Genomic DNA, 19,633 nt, shown 5'->3' with positions numbered 1-19,633 from the left:
GCCTCTTATTTATTTTTATTGTCTGATTGTGTTGGCTAGGACTTCCAGTACTATGTAATATAAAAATGGTGAGAGTTGACAATCTTGTGTTGTTCCTGATCTCAGAAGAAAAACTCAGTTTTTCAGCGTTGAGTGTGATGTTAGCTATAGGTTTTTTATATATGATCTTTAGTATGTTGAGGTATATTCCCTCTAACTCCACTTGGTTGAGAGTTTTTATCATAAATGATTGTTGAATTTTGTCAAATTCTTTTTCTGCATCAATTGAGATGATCATACAATTTTCGTCCTTTGTCTTGTTGGTATGGTGTATCATGTGGATTGATTTGTGAATATTGAACCATCCTCACATCCCTGGAATAAGCCCACCTAATCATGGTAAATGATCCTTTTAATGTATTGCTGCATGCAGTTTGCTAAAATTTTGTTGAGGATTTTTGTATCTATGTTTATCAGGGATATTGAACTGTAGTTTTCCTTTTTGTGGTGTCTGTCTGATTTCAATATAAGGGTAATGCTGACCTTGGAGAACATATTTGGAAGCTTTCCTTCCACTTCTATTTTTTGGAATAGTTTGAGGAGAATAGATATTAACTCTTGCCTAAATGTCTGATAGAGTTGACCTGTGAAGCCATCTGTTCCTTGACTTTTTGTTTGTTGGGAAGTTTTTGATAACTGATTCAGTTCTGTTACTAGTAATTGTTGTGTTTAGATTTTCTGTTTCTTCCTGAGTCAGTTTTGGAAGACTGTATGTTTCTAGAAATTTATCCATTTTTTCTAGGGTGTCCAGTTTGTTGGCATATAATTTTTCATAGTATTCTCATAATCCTTTGTATTTCATGGTATTGGTTGCTACTTCTCTTTCATTCCTGATTTATTTATTTGGGTCTTTTCTCTTTTTTCTGGATGGCTTTTGCTAAGGGTTTATCAACTTTGTTTATCTTTTCGAAGAACCAGTTCTAGGTTTCATTGATTATTTTCTAGTTTTTAAAGTCTCTTTGTTATTTATTTCCTCTCTCATCTTTATTATTTTCTTCTTTCTATTCATCTTGGGCTTTGTTCCTGTTTTTCTAGTTCCTTTAAGTGTAAGCATGTGTTGTTTATTTTAGCTGTTTCTTTTTTTTTTAATTTTTTTTTCAAGTTTATTTATTTTTGAGAGAAAGAGACAGAGTGTGAGTGGGAAAGGGGTAGAGAGAGAGAGAGGGAGACACAAAATCCAAAGCAGGCTCCAGGCTCTGAGCTGTCAGCACAGAGCCCGATGTGGGGCTCGAACTCACAAGCCGTGAGATCATGACCTGAGCTGAAGTCAGACACTTAACCAACTCAGTCACCCAGGTGCCCCTTTAAGCTGTGTCTTGTTTTTTGAGGTAGGCCTGTATTACCAAATATTTCCCTTTTAGAACTGTTTTCACTGTGTCCCAGAGATTTTGAACCATTGTGTTTTCATTTTCATTTGTCTCCATGGAGTTTTTGCTTTCTTCATTGACCCATTGGTTGTTTAGTATCATGTTGTTTAATCTCCATGTATGTATTTTTTCTAGTTTTTTTTTCTTGTAATTTATTTCTAGTTTTATACTGTTGTGGTCAGAAAAGATGCATCATATGATTTCAGTCCTCTTGAATGTAATGAGACTTGTTTTGTTGTCCAATGTGATGTATTCTGGACAACGTTCCATGTGCTGTGGAAAAGAATGTGTATGCTGCTGCTTTAGGATGAAGTGTACCATACATATCTGTTATGTCCATTCGGTCTAATGTGTTGTTCAAAGATACTGTTTCCTTACTGAATTTCTGCTCTTTGACTTTAACATTTACTATTGTAATGCTTCAGTCATGAAACTGAGTCATGAGCCTTCTTTCCTTCTTTGATTATATCTTTTCCAGATTCAATCTTATTAAATTCCGTTACTTTAAATATTATGATATTCTAATGATTTCCAAATTAAATACCTACATAAGACAGTTCTATTAAATTCTAGACTTGTGTGTCTGAGAGCCTATACCACATCCCTATTTCTGTATCTAGTAGGCATCTCAAATTTAATTGATCAACATAAAACTCTTTTTTAAAAAATTCAGGTCTACTGAGGTATAATTGATGTATATTGTCAGATATTTAAAGTATAAATCCTGGTTATTGAATATGCCTACATAGTGTGAAAGGATTCCCCTTATCTTGTTAGTTAATACACTCATCACATCCATTACCTGACGTATCTTTTTATTTATTTATTTATTTATTTTGGTGAGCATTCTACTCTTTTGGTGAGAGTTCTACTCTTTTCACAAGTTTCAACTACATGGTAGTGGTAGTTGACTATCAACTATAGTCACCATGTTTTTCCTTGGATCTTCAAACATTTTTCAATTTATGGCCAGAAGTATAGACCCTTTTGCCAACCTCTCCTATTTCTCCTACTTCCATGAAACTTTTAATCAGTCCTTCCCTAAAATCTGTTTCTCCTGTAGGCTTCCCATCTCAGTAAATGACATTATTCATCCAGTCACTCAAGCCAAAAAACTAGGAGTTTTTCTCACTTCCCATATCCAATCTGTAAGTGATGTTAGTTTTATCTCCAGTGCCACCTTTAGACCTAAACAAATGAGGTGACCCTTTTCCTTAGACTTTTGTCTCAAGAGACCCCACTAAAAATATTTGCCTGGGAAATTTTCTAAATCTCCCCAAAGTGCCTGGGACAAACATGGGAAGGCAGTGCCATGCTGACAAGGGTGCCTCAAGCCCAGATTAGGATGTATATGGTCCCCAATCCCCTTTTCTCCTTTAACCATCCAACACATGTGGGTTCCATCTATTGCCCCCTGACCTCTGAAACTTGAACTTATAGAGTGATTCCAGAGCCCTTATGCCACCTCACACCTGTCAGAACCCTTATTCCAGCAGGCCACCTTTGATTCCAATCTGCTGAGTGGATCTCTCCCACAGGCCTTGAGATTAGATCACCAGAACCAAGCCAACACACTGATTTGGAGCTACTTCCATTCATGCTGGACATAGGACACGTTAGGGCTGGAGTTGTGTCATAGGTTTATGCATGGGCTCGTATCATCTGTGGTCTGACTAAGATTCCACCTGGTCTATACCAGCTGGGAATGCGAAGGGTTGGTAGTAGGCATCCATTACCCTGTGTAAGTCTTCAGGGCCAGAACCAGTGTGATCACGCACCCACCCTGGAGGCTGTGTGGCACATCCGACACACAGTCTTCCAGAGGTGGCTGCATTTATTGCTTTCTAGGGCCTCAGGACTATTGTCCTGCAATGGCAGTGACTGATTCTCTCTTGCCTCTGATTAATATTCATCAACAGGAGAATGGGTATTGGTGTGAGTATACTGCAAGCAATTGATACATGAAAAAGCATGGAAGAATCTCAAAACATTATAATTAGGGAAAGAGGCCAAAAGGGTACGTAATATGTGATTCCTTTCAGATGAAGGTCAAGAACAAACAAATTGATCTGTTATGATTTTTGATTAGGATGAAAATGTTCTGTATAACTTTTCAAATTGAGGTGTTGGTTATGTGGATGTACACATGAAAATTCACTGAGCTATGTAATTAAGATTTGTATATTTTATTGCATGTATTTATAAAGCATTAACAATTAGACCAAAAAAAGAGAAAAATATGTACTGAATGATAGAATAAGAAAATTGTTTAATACACACAAGAAAATGTTCAACAAAGCCTACAATACACTTTTCCTTTAGAATGACACTGATCTCAGTGGATTTCAAACACTTACTAATGCTGCATATTTTAAAACAGTAATTATAAGTGCTAATGAAACAACATCAATTGCTATTCAGAATTTCAAGCCAAAAGTTTAAACTCTTATTAACCAAAGAAATTAAAAAAAAAAAGCCATAATTTCTAGTCTACAAACAACAGAAATTGCCCTAATGTCTGCCTATTGCAAGTAAACTATATCACACTGTGAGCAACACTTACAGACCTATGATAACAGCAAGATGACCTTCCCTTCTGGCTCCATGAGATAAACAGCTTAACATCCTAAATAATGCCACATGAATACTTATCTTGGATAGCAGCAACAATGGAACATATTTATAAACCATGGTTTGTAAGTTTCATACTCTGCTATTTATGGTTTTCAAATTCTGTCATTTTTCTTCTCACTGTATATTTCCTATTTAGTCCCTACTTCTCAGTTCCCAGGGTTGTACCATAATTTAAGACTTGGCACACTTCTCATGAAGAGTGAAGATGGCATAATAAATATGAGGACACTTACCCAGATTGTCATTTGACTCTACTTTCAGTGATGGCATCCACAGATGGAGGGGCCTTTTGACTGACCAACTCAGCATGTGTTATGACCCATGATGTTAAACCCTTTCCCCATTTCATTCCCTGTCTTCTTCTCATGCTCCAGCTTTTTTCTCTATCATTTTTCTTATGATTCCCTCAGCCATACTCTACAATTCAAGGTAATGACTTCCTACTGCATTTTCTACTGCGGGCTTTTCACTCAGTCTTCCTGGATCCATCTGGCATTCTGTCCTTAATATGTACTACCAGCTCCATAGGTCGTGTATCCTATATAGGACCCTATATAGGATCACCTGTTGGGGATATTTCTGTTTGCTTCTGCAAGTCAACTGACATCTTTGACTGTTTCACTCACACTTGTTCACTGTCTAGCTTCTGACTGGATTTTGCAGGTGACTCTTACCAGCCAGATACTGGTAGTGGGAAGGGAAAGGGAGAGAGAAATGGGAGTATTAAGTTTTGTGGTAGAGGGTTTGCAGTAGCTGCATTCCACTAAGACCACCATTATTTTCCAGTGACTTCTCTCCCACAACTATACATTTTGCTGAGCTCTGGTAAAAGCCACCCCCTCCACCCCTTCAAGTCAAATTAGGGTAGATGCTTCTCACCATTTCTAGTCCCAGATTCTTCGCCACTTGTGCATTCCTGGAATCTGCCCAGAGCCTCTCACATCATCTCTTCCTAAAATTCTTTTTGCTTTCCTCTTTGGGTGTGATGTCTCCCAAGACCCTGTCTGATACACCTGCTTAACGTAAAACAAAATAAAACACGAGCCTTGAATACTGTGACCATCTCAGAGGACATGATTGCTTTCTCAGTTTTAAAATAATTCGTGTCTGTTGCATCTTACAGGATGTGTGTATGGAGCTCAGTAGCAGCCCGGCAGCCTCGTGGACTCTGCTGAGTGTTTTCTTACACTGGGATTTCCCTGGCCTAGAGACTGAAATCACAGAACCATGGAATCCAAACCAGAGGGGCTTTCTCTGTCATCTGAGATAGTACTGATTTTCGGCTACATGTACTGGAGCCTGCCAGGGCCCGGGCTGTGGGGCTGACAGAGTAGGGAGCAGGTAAGACTCCATGTCCCTCCCAACCCCCTCTGCACAACTGGCTCCACTCCAACCTGTTGTGGTGTTTGACCTTTTACAGATGGTTGGGCCTGAACTCTGTTGTTTAAGGTCAACCTCTGGAAACAAGTATTATTGAAATAGTAAACAACAGCTGGCTTTTCACAAATGTTTGCTAAATGTTGGGATAACTGCTTTAAATTTGTTATGTCATTTAATTAGGACCCTTCCTCCTCCCCTTCCCCCCCAAAAAAGTAATGAAAGCTCCTTCTCCCCACAGACTCAGATTTTCCCACATTTGAGTGTATCATTCTGTGCTGTGATGTTTGGCCCTTTCAGCTGATGGCTCTCAAGAGGATGAGGAAATGAGAAGGCCACATACCAAGGTATCTTTAAGGCTTATTCACTGGAAATATTTTATTTCTCTAATCAAATCAGTCACCTGAAAGGGTAAACCTGGCTGTTTTCCTCATGGTGAACTGACTCGTGATGAGGGATTGCTTCAATAACATCTACTAAAGATTCCCTGAATATCCGCTATGTGTGAGACACTGTTCTTTCAGTGACAGAAGAATGATCAAGGCAAAGCCTGTGTTCTCAAACAGCTCACCAACATGAACGCCCTCAAAGTGACCATGCAAACAGAAAGTTTTACCTACGTCCCCCCGATTGTAGTTCATGAAGGGCCCCTGGAAACCATCTGATCCATCCTATTCATTTTATACATTAAATCCAATTATAAACGGTGTAAGCAGGTCACAGATCTTAAATTCATAGACTCTTTGGCTTAATATTTAAAATTTAAATGGCTGGAGGTCTCCATCCCTTGTATCGGGGAAATAGTGTGTCTTGCCCAAGGTGTGCAGTTTGTCAGGGATTTAAATTTTTGTGGGCCAGTTCCACTCCAGACTTGGGGTTTTAAGCCCTTGGTCTTATTCAAGAGTTCCCTCCTACAGCCATTCTGTTGTCTGTCTCTGAGATGTTCGAGACAGTGAACCAGGTCCCCACCTGTGATGTCTCAGAAGCATCACCTATGCAAGTCCGTCTGCAGTTTTGAGGGTGGGGGTGAGATGCATTGCCACAGACTGAATCATGTAAAATTTAATATTAAACGTCCTGATTCACAAAAGTCACTTGACATTCTCTGCATGAGAAATTATGTGGAAGAAATAACATAATCAGCTGGGTCTTAAAATGCAGTAGAATTTTTACAGTTAGAAACTGGGGGAAAGGACATTCAGGGAGGAAACACCAGAGGCAAAGGTAAGAATAGTGGATGTGTGTGAACACAGATCTTCCGTTAAAATGCCTTTCCAGATTGTCCACCCAGTGTCACATGGACACTGTTCATCTGGCACAACAGGAGCCTGAACTGGCCTAGGGATTGTGGTTTGACTAAATTGAGGGTTGATAAGTAGTATTGTGGACAAAACTTAAAAAGGAGGTTTGTAGGGGATAAATGATGGAGAATTAGCCAAATTTAGTTTTACTGAATTTGTTAGCCCGATGAAAGCGTGGGAAGGTTTTTGAGCAGCAATACTGTGTGATCACGCCCAGGCTGACAGATGATTATGGGCACATATGTGTGTGGATTCTGATGGGGAGTCGGTGAAGGTAGGGAAGCTTGCTGCAGTGAACGGTGGGAAGTGCTCCTCCGGTGTTCATGGACAGCCGACACTTACCACGCTTGGCCACGGATTGGCTCATGCAGACAGCTACCTTGGTTCCGGCTGGGCCCCTTGCAGAAGACTCACACCCGAAGGCTGCTCTGTACCCAACCGTAAAGGCCTAGACGTCCTGTCCCATCTGGGACTGCTCTGTGGGTCATTCATCCCATGGGGTGTGTGTATGTGGTGGGGGGGGGGGGACCTCAGGCCATCCTGGCACCTGACTGCAGCCAGACTTCTTTCTCTTTCCCCTCTTTCTTCCTTCTCCTTCCTTCCACAGGTATTCATCCAAACATCCTGCATGCTAAACTCCACTTGGTGTGTTTTCCAGGGAACCTAGTCTGTGACATTAGTCAGAACATGATAAGAGTAGTCTAGGCGACAGGCAATAAGGACGTAGGTTAGAGCAATGTCATTTGGGATAGAAAAGTCAGACATAAAGTAGTCTTGGAATGGTTTTGCTGCCATGTAGACACCACTGGGGATTCCGGAATTGGGACTCACCAGGACCAAGTCTATAGCCTATAGTCTATGCATAGTGTGTGTGAAAACATGACCGGGTGAGCAAATTAACTAATAAATAACTAAGAAACAAGTGAAACAGATGTGGGTGGTCATAGTTCCATGAACAGAGTGGGTCAAGGAAAGTGGGTCCTGTGGTTTGTCAGGCTATGGTAACGAGCCTTTGTCACCACATTTGATTCTGCTATGCTGACAGATATGCAGACTGAGATGAAGAAAGCAGCGCAGAGCGCTTTCAATGAAATTCTTACTGTGCCTCAGTTGCAAATCCTCTGAATACTAATCAGAGACTTGAGATACCCTAACAGGTGCATCTTACCACCATCCATGCCAGCTGGGAAACCTGAAATGGCCGTTTGTTTCCCCGCGAGGGTACCCGCATTCTCACAGGGCACGCCGAGGCTTCACCTGCCTATACCCCAGTGCCCATACCTGCAAGCAGTCAGGAGACTTTTTATAATGATAACCTTCATGACCTGTTAAAAATCAAACAAGATGATAAGCAGAATCCACAGTCAGTTCTGTTATCGTGTGCCTCTTTCTGCTAAAGATAGCAAATAAAACCTGCATAATTTTAAATATGGTTAATTGGGGACTGGCTAATCGGCTTTTTATGCTATTAAGAAAAGATAGTTCAGGGAATGGCCTAATTTCTACACTGATACAGGCAGGCAGCTTTCTATCTTGAGCATGTCTGTAACTCAGACGTAATAGTCTTTAGACATTAAAAGACACTTAATCCCCAAGCAAACTCATCTTTGCTCCGCATACTGTCATTATCAACGGTGTCGTGATAGTTGCACAAATGTTTACTGAGCCCTAAACATGTGTCAAATGCCATGCTAAGCAGGCGCACTCGTGGTTATAAGGGCATAAAATCAACCCAGGAGTGGGGAGGAGGGTGTCAGGAAGGAGGGAGGAGGGGAGTGTCTAAAAGGAAGAAATTCTTGAGAGTGTCCGTGTTCCCAAGGGTTCAGATACCATGAGAACCAAAAAGCATCCATTAGATTTAGTATCTGGCACATTAAAGCAGCTTTTGAGAAGCAGTTTCTGCAGGGTAGAGGCCAGAACATGGTGGCTTCATGTTCAGGAAGGAGGTGGAAACAGTGTGGAGGTTCCTCAAAAAATTTAAAAATAGACCTACCCTATGACCCAGCAATAGCACTGCTAGGAATTTACCCAAGGGATTCAGGAGTGCTGATGCATAGGGGCACTGGGACCCCAATGTTTATAGCAGCACTCTCAACAATAGCCAAACTATGGAAAGAGCCTAAATGTCCATCAACTGTTGAATGGATAAAGAAATTGTGGTTTATACACACAATGGAATAGTATGTGGCGATGAGAAAGAATGAAATATGGCCATTTGCAGCAACATGAATGGAACTGGAGGGTATTATGCTAAGGGAAGTAAGTCAGGCAGAGAAAGATACCATATGTTCTCACTCATATGTGGATCCTGAGAAACTTAACAGAAGATCATGGGGAGGGGGAGGAGGAGGGGGAAAAATGAAATTAGGGAGGGAGGCAAACCATAAGAGACTCTTAAAAACTGAGAATAAACTGAGGGTTGATGGGGGTGGGAGGGAGGGGAGGGTGGGTGATGGGTACTGAGGAGGGCACCTGTTGGGAGGAGCACTGGGTGTTGTATAGAAACCAATTTGACAATAAATTTCATATTAAAAAAAAGGAAGGAGGTGGACATGGAAGGTTCTGAGTAGCTTTCTGGGAGCTTGATGTAAAGCAAAGGAAAAACACAGAGAGTGACTTCAGAACAGAAAACAAGGCAGAGGAAAAAGTTTTGAGTAGTTTTTTCTCTTTTAGATGTGACAGAATTGATCTTAGATGCTGAGAGAAAAGAACTAGTTGAGAGGAAATGGCAGCAAATACAGGGGAGGGATGAGCTACATTGACGCGAGGCCCCTAAGAGGCTGTCTGGTGTGGACCGAGGACAGGTGTTGGGTCAGGTCTGGACAACAGCCATAATAGGAGCAACAATGGCAACTACTGATCACTATCTGCCACACCTGCCTCAGTGTCCTTGCGGTTATCTGATCTTCCTTCCAAAGTATTATTAAATGTGTGTAATTATTACTCCATTTTTACAGCTGAAGAGAATGGGAGACACAGACAAATTTTCAGGTGGGGAAAGAAATCAAGGTGTTGAGTCCATGGGGACCTCAGTTTGACCCTAGAAAGCAGGAGGGGAAATCTGCAGAGAATGAGGAGGAAGCTGATACACAGAAGACTGGAGATGGATTTTGAAGGTTGGGAATAGGGTGAAGGATTTGAGAGTGGGCTGTACCTAGAAGTCGCAGCAGGTTTCCTGACCAGCTCTGAGGAACCAGCTGAGGTACAAGACTGTGGGTTTTCACTTGTTCATAACCCAGGTGTGCAGCCCTGGCTCCCAGGAGCAGGGGAGGTGAATGCCAGGCTGTGGGTATAGTAGCTGCTCTAGTCCCTTCCATCGTCTCTTTCGGTGACCTTGCTCCTGCTTCCTAATTCCTCACAGCTGGGTGAACCAGACTGAATGTCAGTGTTACAATGAAACTTCATAACATAAAATTCAAAATTCATGTGAATATTTTAGTCTGACAATTATTTTCCAACTCTAGAAGTGGGTGGACACTGAAAATCCTCCATGCACATGTTTGCATAGCATTTCTCAGGATAGGAGACGACCATCCGGATGAGGAAGTGAATTCCTCTATTTATGCAGCATTCCATATCTTCAGTATACTCATGGAATCTCAGACACATTTTCCTCTTAAAAGTGCTCCCCTCAATTATCAGCTTTCTTCTATTAGCTCGAATTCACTTTGAATTCACTTTCATGGTTAACTGTATTCAATAGTTAAAAAATAATTTTAAAACCCAGTGTGCAACATCATGTTACATTTATCATCAATAGTGAGTCTGAAAAAGGGAAAATTAGAATAGTTGATGGTCTTTATTTTGGAAAGGTTTGGCTATAGTTGAATATGTGACTCGGAAAGAAGACATCTAATTAAGGTTAATCTATTTTGGCACTAGAATCACCTTACATGTGGTCTTAGAAATGATTTAGATGGGATGGATGCTTTATCAGTTAGCATCCAACTGGAAAAAGAGAAATCACTTTAGCTCTTTCCAATAGAACAGATTTAATGTAAGAACTTGGTTAAACAGAAGTAGAAATGATGAAAAGCCAATAGGAGGTGCTGAGGCAATCTAGACATTAGGAACAGCAGAAACAGAAGAAATGATGGCAGACTCCAGAAGCTGGAGTATTTGGAAGGTGCCAGAAGAAGATGGGAGTTGCTGGTTGAAAGCTGAGAACACAGCTTTTTAGGATCTTGAGCCGTGGTGAGATGTAACTGCTGCCAGACACCGTAAGAAGCAGAGAGAAAAAGGGAAGGAAGAAATACCCTAATTTATCCCTTCCTCTGGCTCTCTCTTCTCTGCCAGTGACACAAGTTACTCAAAGTTACTATGAGGCCAGAAGGAAGAGATCCTAGGAAGTGTATCTCTCTAGTATGCAGGGCATAGGAAGGAAAGGGGAGGAAATGGATCTGAGAGAAAACAGACTGTTGAGCTGCATAAATGCTACTTTAGTAATCCGTATTTAACCTAGTGAGAAACTAATAAGACATAAAGTTAGTGAAAAGCATCTAGAAGAACCTAGTCAGAAGTTTTCCCATTACCCTTCTCCACTCTACCAAACTCCTCTACATGACACTGATTCTTACTCTTTTACACCCTCTTTCTTTTCTTCCTTCTTTCCTTCCTTCCTTTTCTTTTTTCTTTTCTCTCTTCTTTTCTTTTTTCTTTTTTCTTTTCTTCTTTCTTTCTTTTCTCCTTTCTTTCTTTCTTTCTTTCTTTCTTTCTTTCTTTCTTTCTTTCTTTCTTTCTTTCTTCTTTTTAGTTTTATTTTTTTAATTCACATCCAAATTAGTTAGCATATAGTACAACAATGATTTCAGGAGTAGATTCCTTAATGCCCCTTACCCATTTAGCACATCCCCCCTCCCACACCACCTCCAGTAACCCCCTGTTTGTTCTCCATATTTATGAGTCTCTTATGCTTTGTCCCCCTCCCTGTTTTTATATATTTTTTTGTTTCCCTTCCTTTATGTTCATCTGTTTGTCTCTTAAAGTCCTCATATGAATGAAGTCCTATGATATTTGTCTTTCTCTGACTGACTAATTTCACTTAGCATAATACCCTCCAACTCCCTTTCTTAAAGAAAGGCTGTCCTTCTTTAAATTTTTTTTTTTCAACGTTTATTTATTTTTGGGACACAGAGAGAGACAGAGCATGAACAGGCAAGGGGCAGAGAGAGAGGGAGACACAGAATCAGAAACAGGCTCCAGGCTCTGAGCCATCAGCCCAGAGCCCGACGCGGGGCTCGAACTCACGGACCGCGAGATCGTGACCTGGCTGAAGTCGGACGCTTAACCGACTGCGCCACCCAGGCGCCCCAAGGCTGTCCTTCTTTAATACGAGTCATAAATCTACCTGTGCTCCAGTGCTATCCGGCCATAGGTTTATCCCATATACTCATCCATGTTTCCTCCTCTAACCAACACCCTACTTCCCTCTCTTTTCTCAGCCAAGATTGTAAATATTTTTGCACTCAACATCAGAAAACCTAAATATATATAAGGCAAATATTAATAGAACCCAAAGAGAAGTTAACAGCAGTACATTAATAGTAGGGGACTTGACAAATGACTTGAATAGACTTTTTTTTTCCCAAAGTAAGACATACAGATATGGTCAACAGGTACATGAAAGAGTGCTCGACATCAGTAATCATCAGGAAAATTCAAATCAAAACCACCTCACATTTGTTACAATGAATGTTATTGAAAGGACAAGAGGTAAGAAGAACTGGTACATATGAAGACAAAAGAAAACCCTGTGCACTGTTGGTGGGAATGTACAGTGTTACAGCCATTACAGAAAAGGCATGGGGTTTCTTCAAAAAATTAAAAATAGAACTACCATATGACCCAGCAATTCCATTTCTGTGAATATGTCTGAAGGAAAGAAAATTGCTATCTCTCAAACAGTTGTCTGCACCCCCACATTCACTGCCGCTTTCTTCACAATAGTCAAGATGCAGAAACAACCCTGTGTCCACTGAAGAATAAATACAGACAGAAGATGTGGTAGATGAATACACAGAGGAAAGAGGGAAAGAAGGAAAGAGAAAGAAGGGACTCTGGCCCTTGTGGCAATTTCCTTGGACCTACAGTGCATTATTCTAAGTGAAGTAAGTCAGACAGAGAAAGACAAATGCTGTGTGATCTCACTTTTGTATGGAATCTAAAAAATCCAAATACTTAGAAGCAGCGAGTAGAATTGTGGTTTCCAAGGAGGGCAGCCTGGGGACATGGGGAGGTGTTGGTTCAATAGTACAAACTTGTGGTTATTAGATGAACATATTCCTGGGGTCGGAGTTGTAAGCCTGGTGACTATAGTTAACAAAACCATATTGCATACTTGGAAGTCGCTACGAGAGTAGCACCTCAATGTTCTCAACCCAATAACAAACAATAACAAGACAATAATTCCACGCGGTAAAGGGTGTGTTAGCAAATCCTGCCCTGGTAAACACTTTGCAACACATACAGGCATCCAGTCATCACATTGTACAACTTACACTTACACAGTGTCATATACCAATTATGCATTAATAAGGCTTGAGAAAAATAATAACTTTACTGCTGGATTTTGTTCTATTGACCTCCACCTTCACACTCTTTCTTTACTTGTCCCTGTGAGATCGGTTCCTCTAAGTCTTTCTTTCCTCTTAAACAGGGAAAGGACACATGTGTTATGTTGATGGGAAGGAACAGGAAGGGGAGGCATGGCCAAAGAGGAAATACTGGACAATATTTCCTGGAAAGAAAGGAGTTAGAAGGTAGTTCCAAGCATCCCCAGGAATCTCCCTGAGAAAACCTATTTTGTTCAAAGTAAATGGACGCTAGAAATGTGAGATTCCCAGGGAAATTGCCACATCTTTCTTGAAAAGGAGAGGAAATCTAATAGATCACACAGCGTCCAAGTAGCGTGGATGTTGTCAGCCTTGCCCAGAGGCCGGGCTACAAACCAGCTGCCATATGCAACTGTCCCTGTCATGCTGTGTCACTGAGCCGGGCATGGTGTCATCCTCCTCAGAGCTGATAAAGATCGTACAGAATTTCATACCAAAGGGCTCACCTACCGGAAGGAATTAAATTCTCCAGTGTGAGTTTGAGTGGCCTCCCATGGAGGTCTGTCTGTCAGAGCTGCCCTCTCCTCACCAGGTCTGTGGACTCCATCAGGCATCTGTGACTACGGTGAAGCCAGCTGGCTGGGACCTGCCTGCATTCCTGTCCCATTCCTGTCCAGCTCTGTGTATTTGTAGTCAGCCCTGTTGAGCATACTCCACTGTGCACATCAGAAAGAGATTGTCCAGGGCACATCTCTGCCGTCTGGTCGTCTCTGCTCTGCCCTCCTGAAATAAGTCCTTTGTTTTGTTTCTAGAACCTTGAGGCCTTGTCACTTGACGTGAACCCTGGCGGCCACCCTTTGCAGGATAAAGCATTTCTACCCCAGTGGTTCTCCTCACTCTGGCCGGCTCGCTCCTCCCTAAGTCTGCCTGTGTAGGATGGGATGAGAGAGCGTGGATGGGAGCACGCAGCCTCAGAAGACAGGTTTCCCGTGGCCAATACCTCCTGCACAATTACTCAGTTAATCAGCGTGCTGAGCCTCTACCCCCAGTGTTCCCAGTTGTGCGTGACAGCGTGGAGGAGACTTGAGAAGGACACTCACAGACCCAGACTCGGCAGGGTTTATGAGCTAGTTGAACAGATGAATGAACAAGTAGGTGAGAAGTAATTTGACCCAAGTTCCAGTCTGGCCTCTGTCACTAACTGTGTGAGTTGGAGGTTTAGAGAGATGAGGCATAAAAGTATAAAATGTATCCCTTTGGATTATTGTGAAGGCTAATTAAGAAGATGATGCCTGAAGACACACAGTAAAAACCTTCCCTCCTGTGAGCATTGGGTCAGTAAGCACCCAAACAAGTTCACAGAACATTCTGAGTTTTGGGAACAGGGACAGCAATGCTCACAATTTGCCCCTGGTGGGAGGAACCCTGTGAAGACCACAGGGCAAGCGAGGCAGCACTTCGAGGCCCTATCATTCTTGGGCTGGAGGCAAGACGGAGGAGTCTGTGTTAGATTCAGGGTCACCCAGTGCGAGACGGAGCCACAGGGTCCACGGAGTAGGGGCTGGAGCCACAAAGAGGCTGCCGTTCCGGCTGGAGAAGGAAACCTTGCTACGGACAGAGGGAAAGAAACGCTCTGGTTTCTCCTTTGCACCTGCACTCCCAGTCTTCAAGGAATGCTGAGTCCGTCATCCTAATCCAGCCGAGGCCAGCTTACTTGGACCCTGGGCAGCGCAACTGGAAAGACTTGGGCTTCATCTCCCTGACCCTGCAGCTCTACACACACAGAAGGGCAAGGATGCCCGGCCTGGCACAAGCCCTTGCTGTGGATGTTTATGTGGGGACAGGAACGCCCCTGCTAGGGCCTCAGAAGGTCTTGTGCGAGTCCTAGGGAGGGTAAGTCTAGGCTACTAGCCCCTGGTCACACTTAAGGAAACTTGATGGAAGGGGATGGGAAGTAGGCAGTCACTGTGGATTGCTGAACCAGAGCAACAGCAGGTAAAGTGCAGTATCTAAGTCAGGGCCTCAGAAGCCCTGACTATGTTTAAAGCCAAATACAGTATGTAAAATTTAAATGATGGCTGTTCTCTTTTATTTGAGGGAGAGAGAGAGAGAGAGAGAGAGAGAGAGAGAGAGAGAGAGAGTGCGAGTGCCTGACTGATAGCAGGAGAGGAGTCCCAAGCAGGCCCTCTGCCCAGCGTGGAGCCTGACTCGGGGCTTGGTGGGAGCTCTGTCTCACTACCTGGAGACCATGACCTGAGTCGAAATCCAGAGCCAGACACTCAACCGACTGAGCCAGCGGGAGCCTCATGATGGCTGTTGTGAGCAGTCCTCCTGCTGTTCTGAGTAGTGAGAAAAGAAAACTGCTACTTTAAAACAAACTTTATTTTTCGAGCAGTCTTAGTTTCAAAAACCCATACTTTTGATGGGAATATATACGAACGCAAAGGAGACTCTCTCCAGGGTTTTCATGCTTTAGTAACAATTAAAACATACCTGATGTTACTCAAAGCTCAACTTTCTTTCTCAATGAATTTCCTCCGATGCCTGTGTGTGATAGAAGTCTGGGAATCTCCTGTGTACGAAGCAGAACCATCTACACGCCTCTCCCCTCCCAGCTAATTGGGGGTGGTGAGGTTCAGGCATCTCTTGAGTTTCTGTGACTCAACTATACCATCTCTCTTGCCTGACCACTGGCTCCTCTGGGGCAGGACACCTAACTGACTCTCTGGTTTCAGGCCCAAGAACAATGCCTGGCACACGGCAGGGGCCCAAGGCACCATTGCCATTTTGCTGTCACTAATCAACTTCAGAGCAGTCTACCCCTGGGGCCACCAGACTGGACTGCTTCGGCCTCTTCAGTTTCTCCGACCAGCTGTCTGGCTGAGACTCGAAGGGGGGCTTCTGACGCAGACGCTGTAGCCCTGGTGCTCTCTGACCCGTGCCCCTGGTGCTCTCTGGCCTGTGGCCCTGGCTCTCTCTGGCCTGTGCCCCTGGTGTTTACTGGCCCGTGGCCCTGGTGCTTTCTGGCCTGTGCCCTTGATGTTTTCCGCCCTGTGTCCCTGGTGCTCTCTTGCCCATGCCCCTCATGCTCTCTGGCCTGTGCCCCTGGTGCTCTCTGGCTTGTGCCCCTTTTGTTTTCTGGCCTTTGCCCCTGGTTCTCTCTGGCCCATGCTCCTGGTGGTCTCTGGCCTGTGCCCCTTGTGCTCTCTGGCTTATACCCATCGTGCTTTCTGGTCATGACCCTGGGTGCTCTCTGGCCCATGACCTCATGTTCTCTGCCCAGTGCCCCTGGTGTTCTCTGCCCTGTGCTCATGGTGCTCTTTGGCCTGTGTCCCTGGTGCTCTCTGGCCCATGTCCTCGTGTTCTCAGGCCCCTGCCCCTGGTGTTCTCTGGTCCTTGACATTGGTGCTCTCTGCCCTGTGCCCCTCATGTTCTCTGGCCCATGCCCCTTGTGTTCTCTGGCGTGTGCCCCTCCTGCCCTCTGGCTTGTGCCCCTGGTGTGGTCTGGCCCATTCCCTGGTGCTCTCTGCCCTGTGCCCCTCGTGCTTTCTGTCCTGTGCCCCTGGTGCTCTCTGGTTTGTACCCATCGTGCTTTCTGCCCTGTGGCCCTGTGCTCGCTGGCCTGTGCCCCTAAAGTTATCTGGCCCATGCCCATCATGTTCTCTGCCCAGTGCCCCTGGTGATCTTTGGCCTTTGCCCCTGGTGCTCCCTTGCCCGTGTTCCTGGTATTCTCTGCCCTGTGCCCCTGGTGTTCTCAGGCCTCTGCCCCTGGTGCTCTCTGGCCCGTGCCCTTGATGCTCTATGGCCTGGACCCCTCAGGTTCTCTGGCCCGTGCCCCTGGTGCTCTCTGGCCTGTGCTTCTGGTGCTCTTTGGCCCGTGCCCCTGCTACTCACTGCTCCGTGCTCCTTGTGTCCTCTGGCCTGTGCTTCTGGTAACCTCTGTCTTGTGGCCCTCATGTTCTCTGCCCTGTGCCCCTGGTGGTCTCTGTCCTGTGCCCCTGGTGGTCTCTGGACTGTGCCCCTGGTGCTCTCTGGCCCGTGACCCTCATGTTCTTTGGCCTTTTCCCCTGGTGTTCTCTGTCCTATGCCACTGATGCTCTCTGTCCTGTACCCCTGGTGCTCTTCCGTCCCGTGCCCTTGGTGCTCTCTGGCCTGTGTTCAGAACTTCACACACCACTTTTAGTCATATGAAGTCAGTTTCTCTGAACCTTTGCTTTCGCATTTTATTAAAAAAAAATTTTTTTTAATGTTTATTTTTGAGACAGAGAGAGACAGAGCATGAATGGGGGAGGGTCAGGGAGAGAGGGAGACACAGAATCTGAAGCAGGCTTCAGGCTCTGGGCTGTCAGCACAGAGCCCGACGCGGGGCTCAAACCCACGGACCGTGAGATCATGACCTGAGCCAAAGTCGGACGCTTAACCTACTGAGCCACCCAGGTGCCCCTGCTTTTGCATTTTGAAGTGAGTCCCCACAGTTACATTTGGAGCATGTTAAGTCTGATGAAAATTGTATAACTGAGAGCGGACAGCAATGATTATGCAGCAGCTATGAGCATGGCACTGTTTGTCGAGCCCTCGTCTTCTCCAACCCCACTGGCTCTCTCTGGGGTTTCACTCAGGTCTGCTTTCCTCGTGGTGATTGGGAGGCTCCCTGAATTTTAATCTGCAGGCTTTTGGCTATGCAGGCTTAGCCAATCATACCATGACTACGTGTCTTCAATGATTCTTTCCTTTCATTTCTTTCCCGTGGCACAGAGACCCACTTGTGTAACTCTGAAACACACCTTGCATCCCATCCCTTCTTTCTAGTCCTCCCGCCGCCATGTTGGATCAGGCATTTGTTTCTTTATCTCTTTAAGGCCTGTGTTTCTGTTCTTCCATTTCTGCACGTGCCTGTTAGATTAATCTTCTTGAACCATTCATGCGCAACCTTCCTTTGGTCAGAATTATGGTTGCAAACTTTAGGATTTCAGAGAGAGTTTCCATGTAGCCTTAAAAAACAAATAAAATAAAAGCTAGAAACTATTTTTACTTTTAAACATTTTTATTCAATGATTCTGAGAATAGCAGGATAGACATCTTTTAGAATATAGGATATTACATCAATTTGATACTTTCATGTAAAATTCATTATTTTTCTTATCTAACCTGGATCGTTAAAACTTTTGCCATAGGTCAGTATTCGGAAATACTAAAATATACAAGTCCTTTAACAGGTGTTCAGAACTAAAGCCAATCTCCAAAACCAAGCCCCAGTGAGCAGTTGGGAAAGTTGGGGCACGGGGGTGGGAGGAAGGATACACTTTGCTGAACTAATCTCTTTGGTCTCCTCCTCCCTCCACACCCCCTTAAAACCAATGAAATGTCCTTGTGTCATTCACCCAATACTAGGAAGATTTTCTTCCTTTAATATATCTGATCACATACACCTGCCTTTCCCATCACTGGATTGGGGTAAAGAAATATGGAAAGGCCATGAGACCCAGATCCTGGGTTTTGGACTCACACAGATCCATCAGAAACTTCAGGTCTACCGCTTAGCTGTCTGACAGGCATGTTTCTTAAACTATCAGAGTAAAAATGTCTAGAACATGTAGTTCCTGATTTATAACACTTGCTCAGTGATTGATAGCTCCTATATTATAACTTTATCTTAAGACATGAGAACAGGAATGAAAAAAGGTTGAAGTACTCTTTCAAAGTTGTAGGTGCTTTGTCATGAACAAAATAGAATTAAAGATTCTCCCCTTTCTCTCCTGTCATACTTACTTTGTCCTGTCATACATACTTACTGTAGCGCAGGGCAAAAGCTGTTGGCCCTCTCACCAATATGCAGAGAATGAGCTCCTGATCTTTCCTAATATCTATGTTGGTTTTCAGTACAGCTCTGACTTGTTTATGGTACATGTCACATCCTTTCAGAGAAACAAAAATTAACCTAGAGTCTCCCCTTAGGTATTAAGTTCATATATGTGAGAAGGAAAACCAAGGCAGATGGGAGCAGGTAAATCTAGGAAGTGAGGATCCTAGGATTAATGGGGGGATGTCTATAAATCCTCCAAGGGAGGCTCAAAGGAATTGGTTCTGCTTACGTGGGATAGTAAAGGTCACCCTTGCTTATTTTTGCTGCTTCAGGGAGAGAAGCAGCAGACTTAAATATGTTTAAGAGCTTAAAACAGAATGAAGTTGAGACTGTCTGGGTTATCTGACTGCTGGACTTTTTCAGTTACACTGGATTCTAAACAGAGTCTATCTGGGTGAAGTGTTCACAAGACACAGAGCCTTAAAGAGTCTGTAGAAAACAAACCAAATTTAAGAGAGCTGATATACAAGGGTTATGTAAATATCACCTGTAAATGTCATA

General features: G+C 43.7%; 1 long non-coding RNA gene across 3 annotated transcripts in view; it reads left to right on the top strand.

Moving 5' to 3' along the window:
- LOC109491750 overlaps positions 1–19,633 on the top strand; it is a 105,912-nt gene that overhangs the window by 65,933 nt on the left and 20,346 nt on the right. For 2 of the 3 annotated variants that reach the window (XR_002145205.2, XR_006585832.1), the window contains 2 exons: positions 5,164–5,381; positions 5,659–5,764. This is a non-coding gene — a long non-coding RNA (uncharacterized LOC109491750). Of the gene's footprint in view, positions 1–5,163; positions 5,382–5,658; positions 5,765–14,081; positions 15,163–19,633 lie in introns of all 3 variants that reach the window. The other variant, XR_006585831.1, reaches the window with a different exon arrangement.

This window comes from Felis catus, chromosome D1 (assembly GCF_018350175.1).
Source record: "Felis catus isolate Fca126 chromosome D1, F.catus_Fca126_mat1.0, whole genome shotgun sequence".
NCBI classification, from domain to species: Eukaryota; Metazoa; Chordata; class Mammalia; order Carnivora; family Felidae; genus Felis; species Felis catus.
Note: the sequence above shows the minus strand (reverse complement) of the source record. Positions and strands in the feature narration are given on the sequence as shown.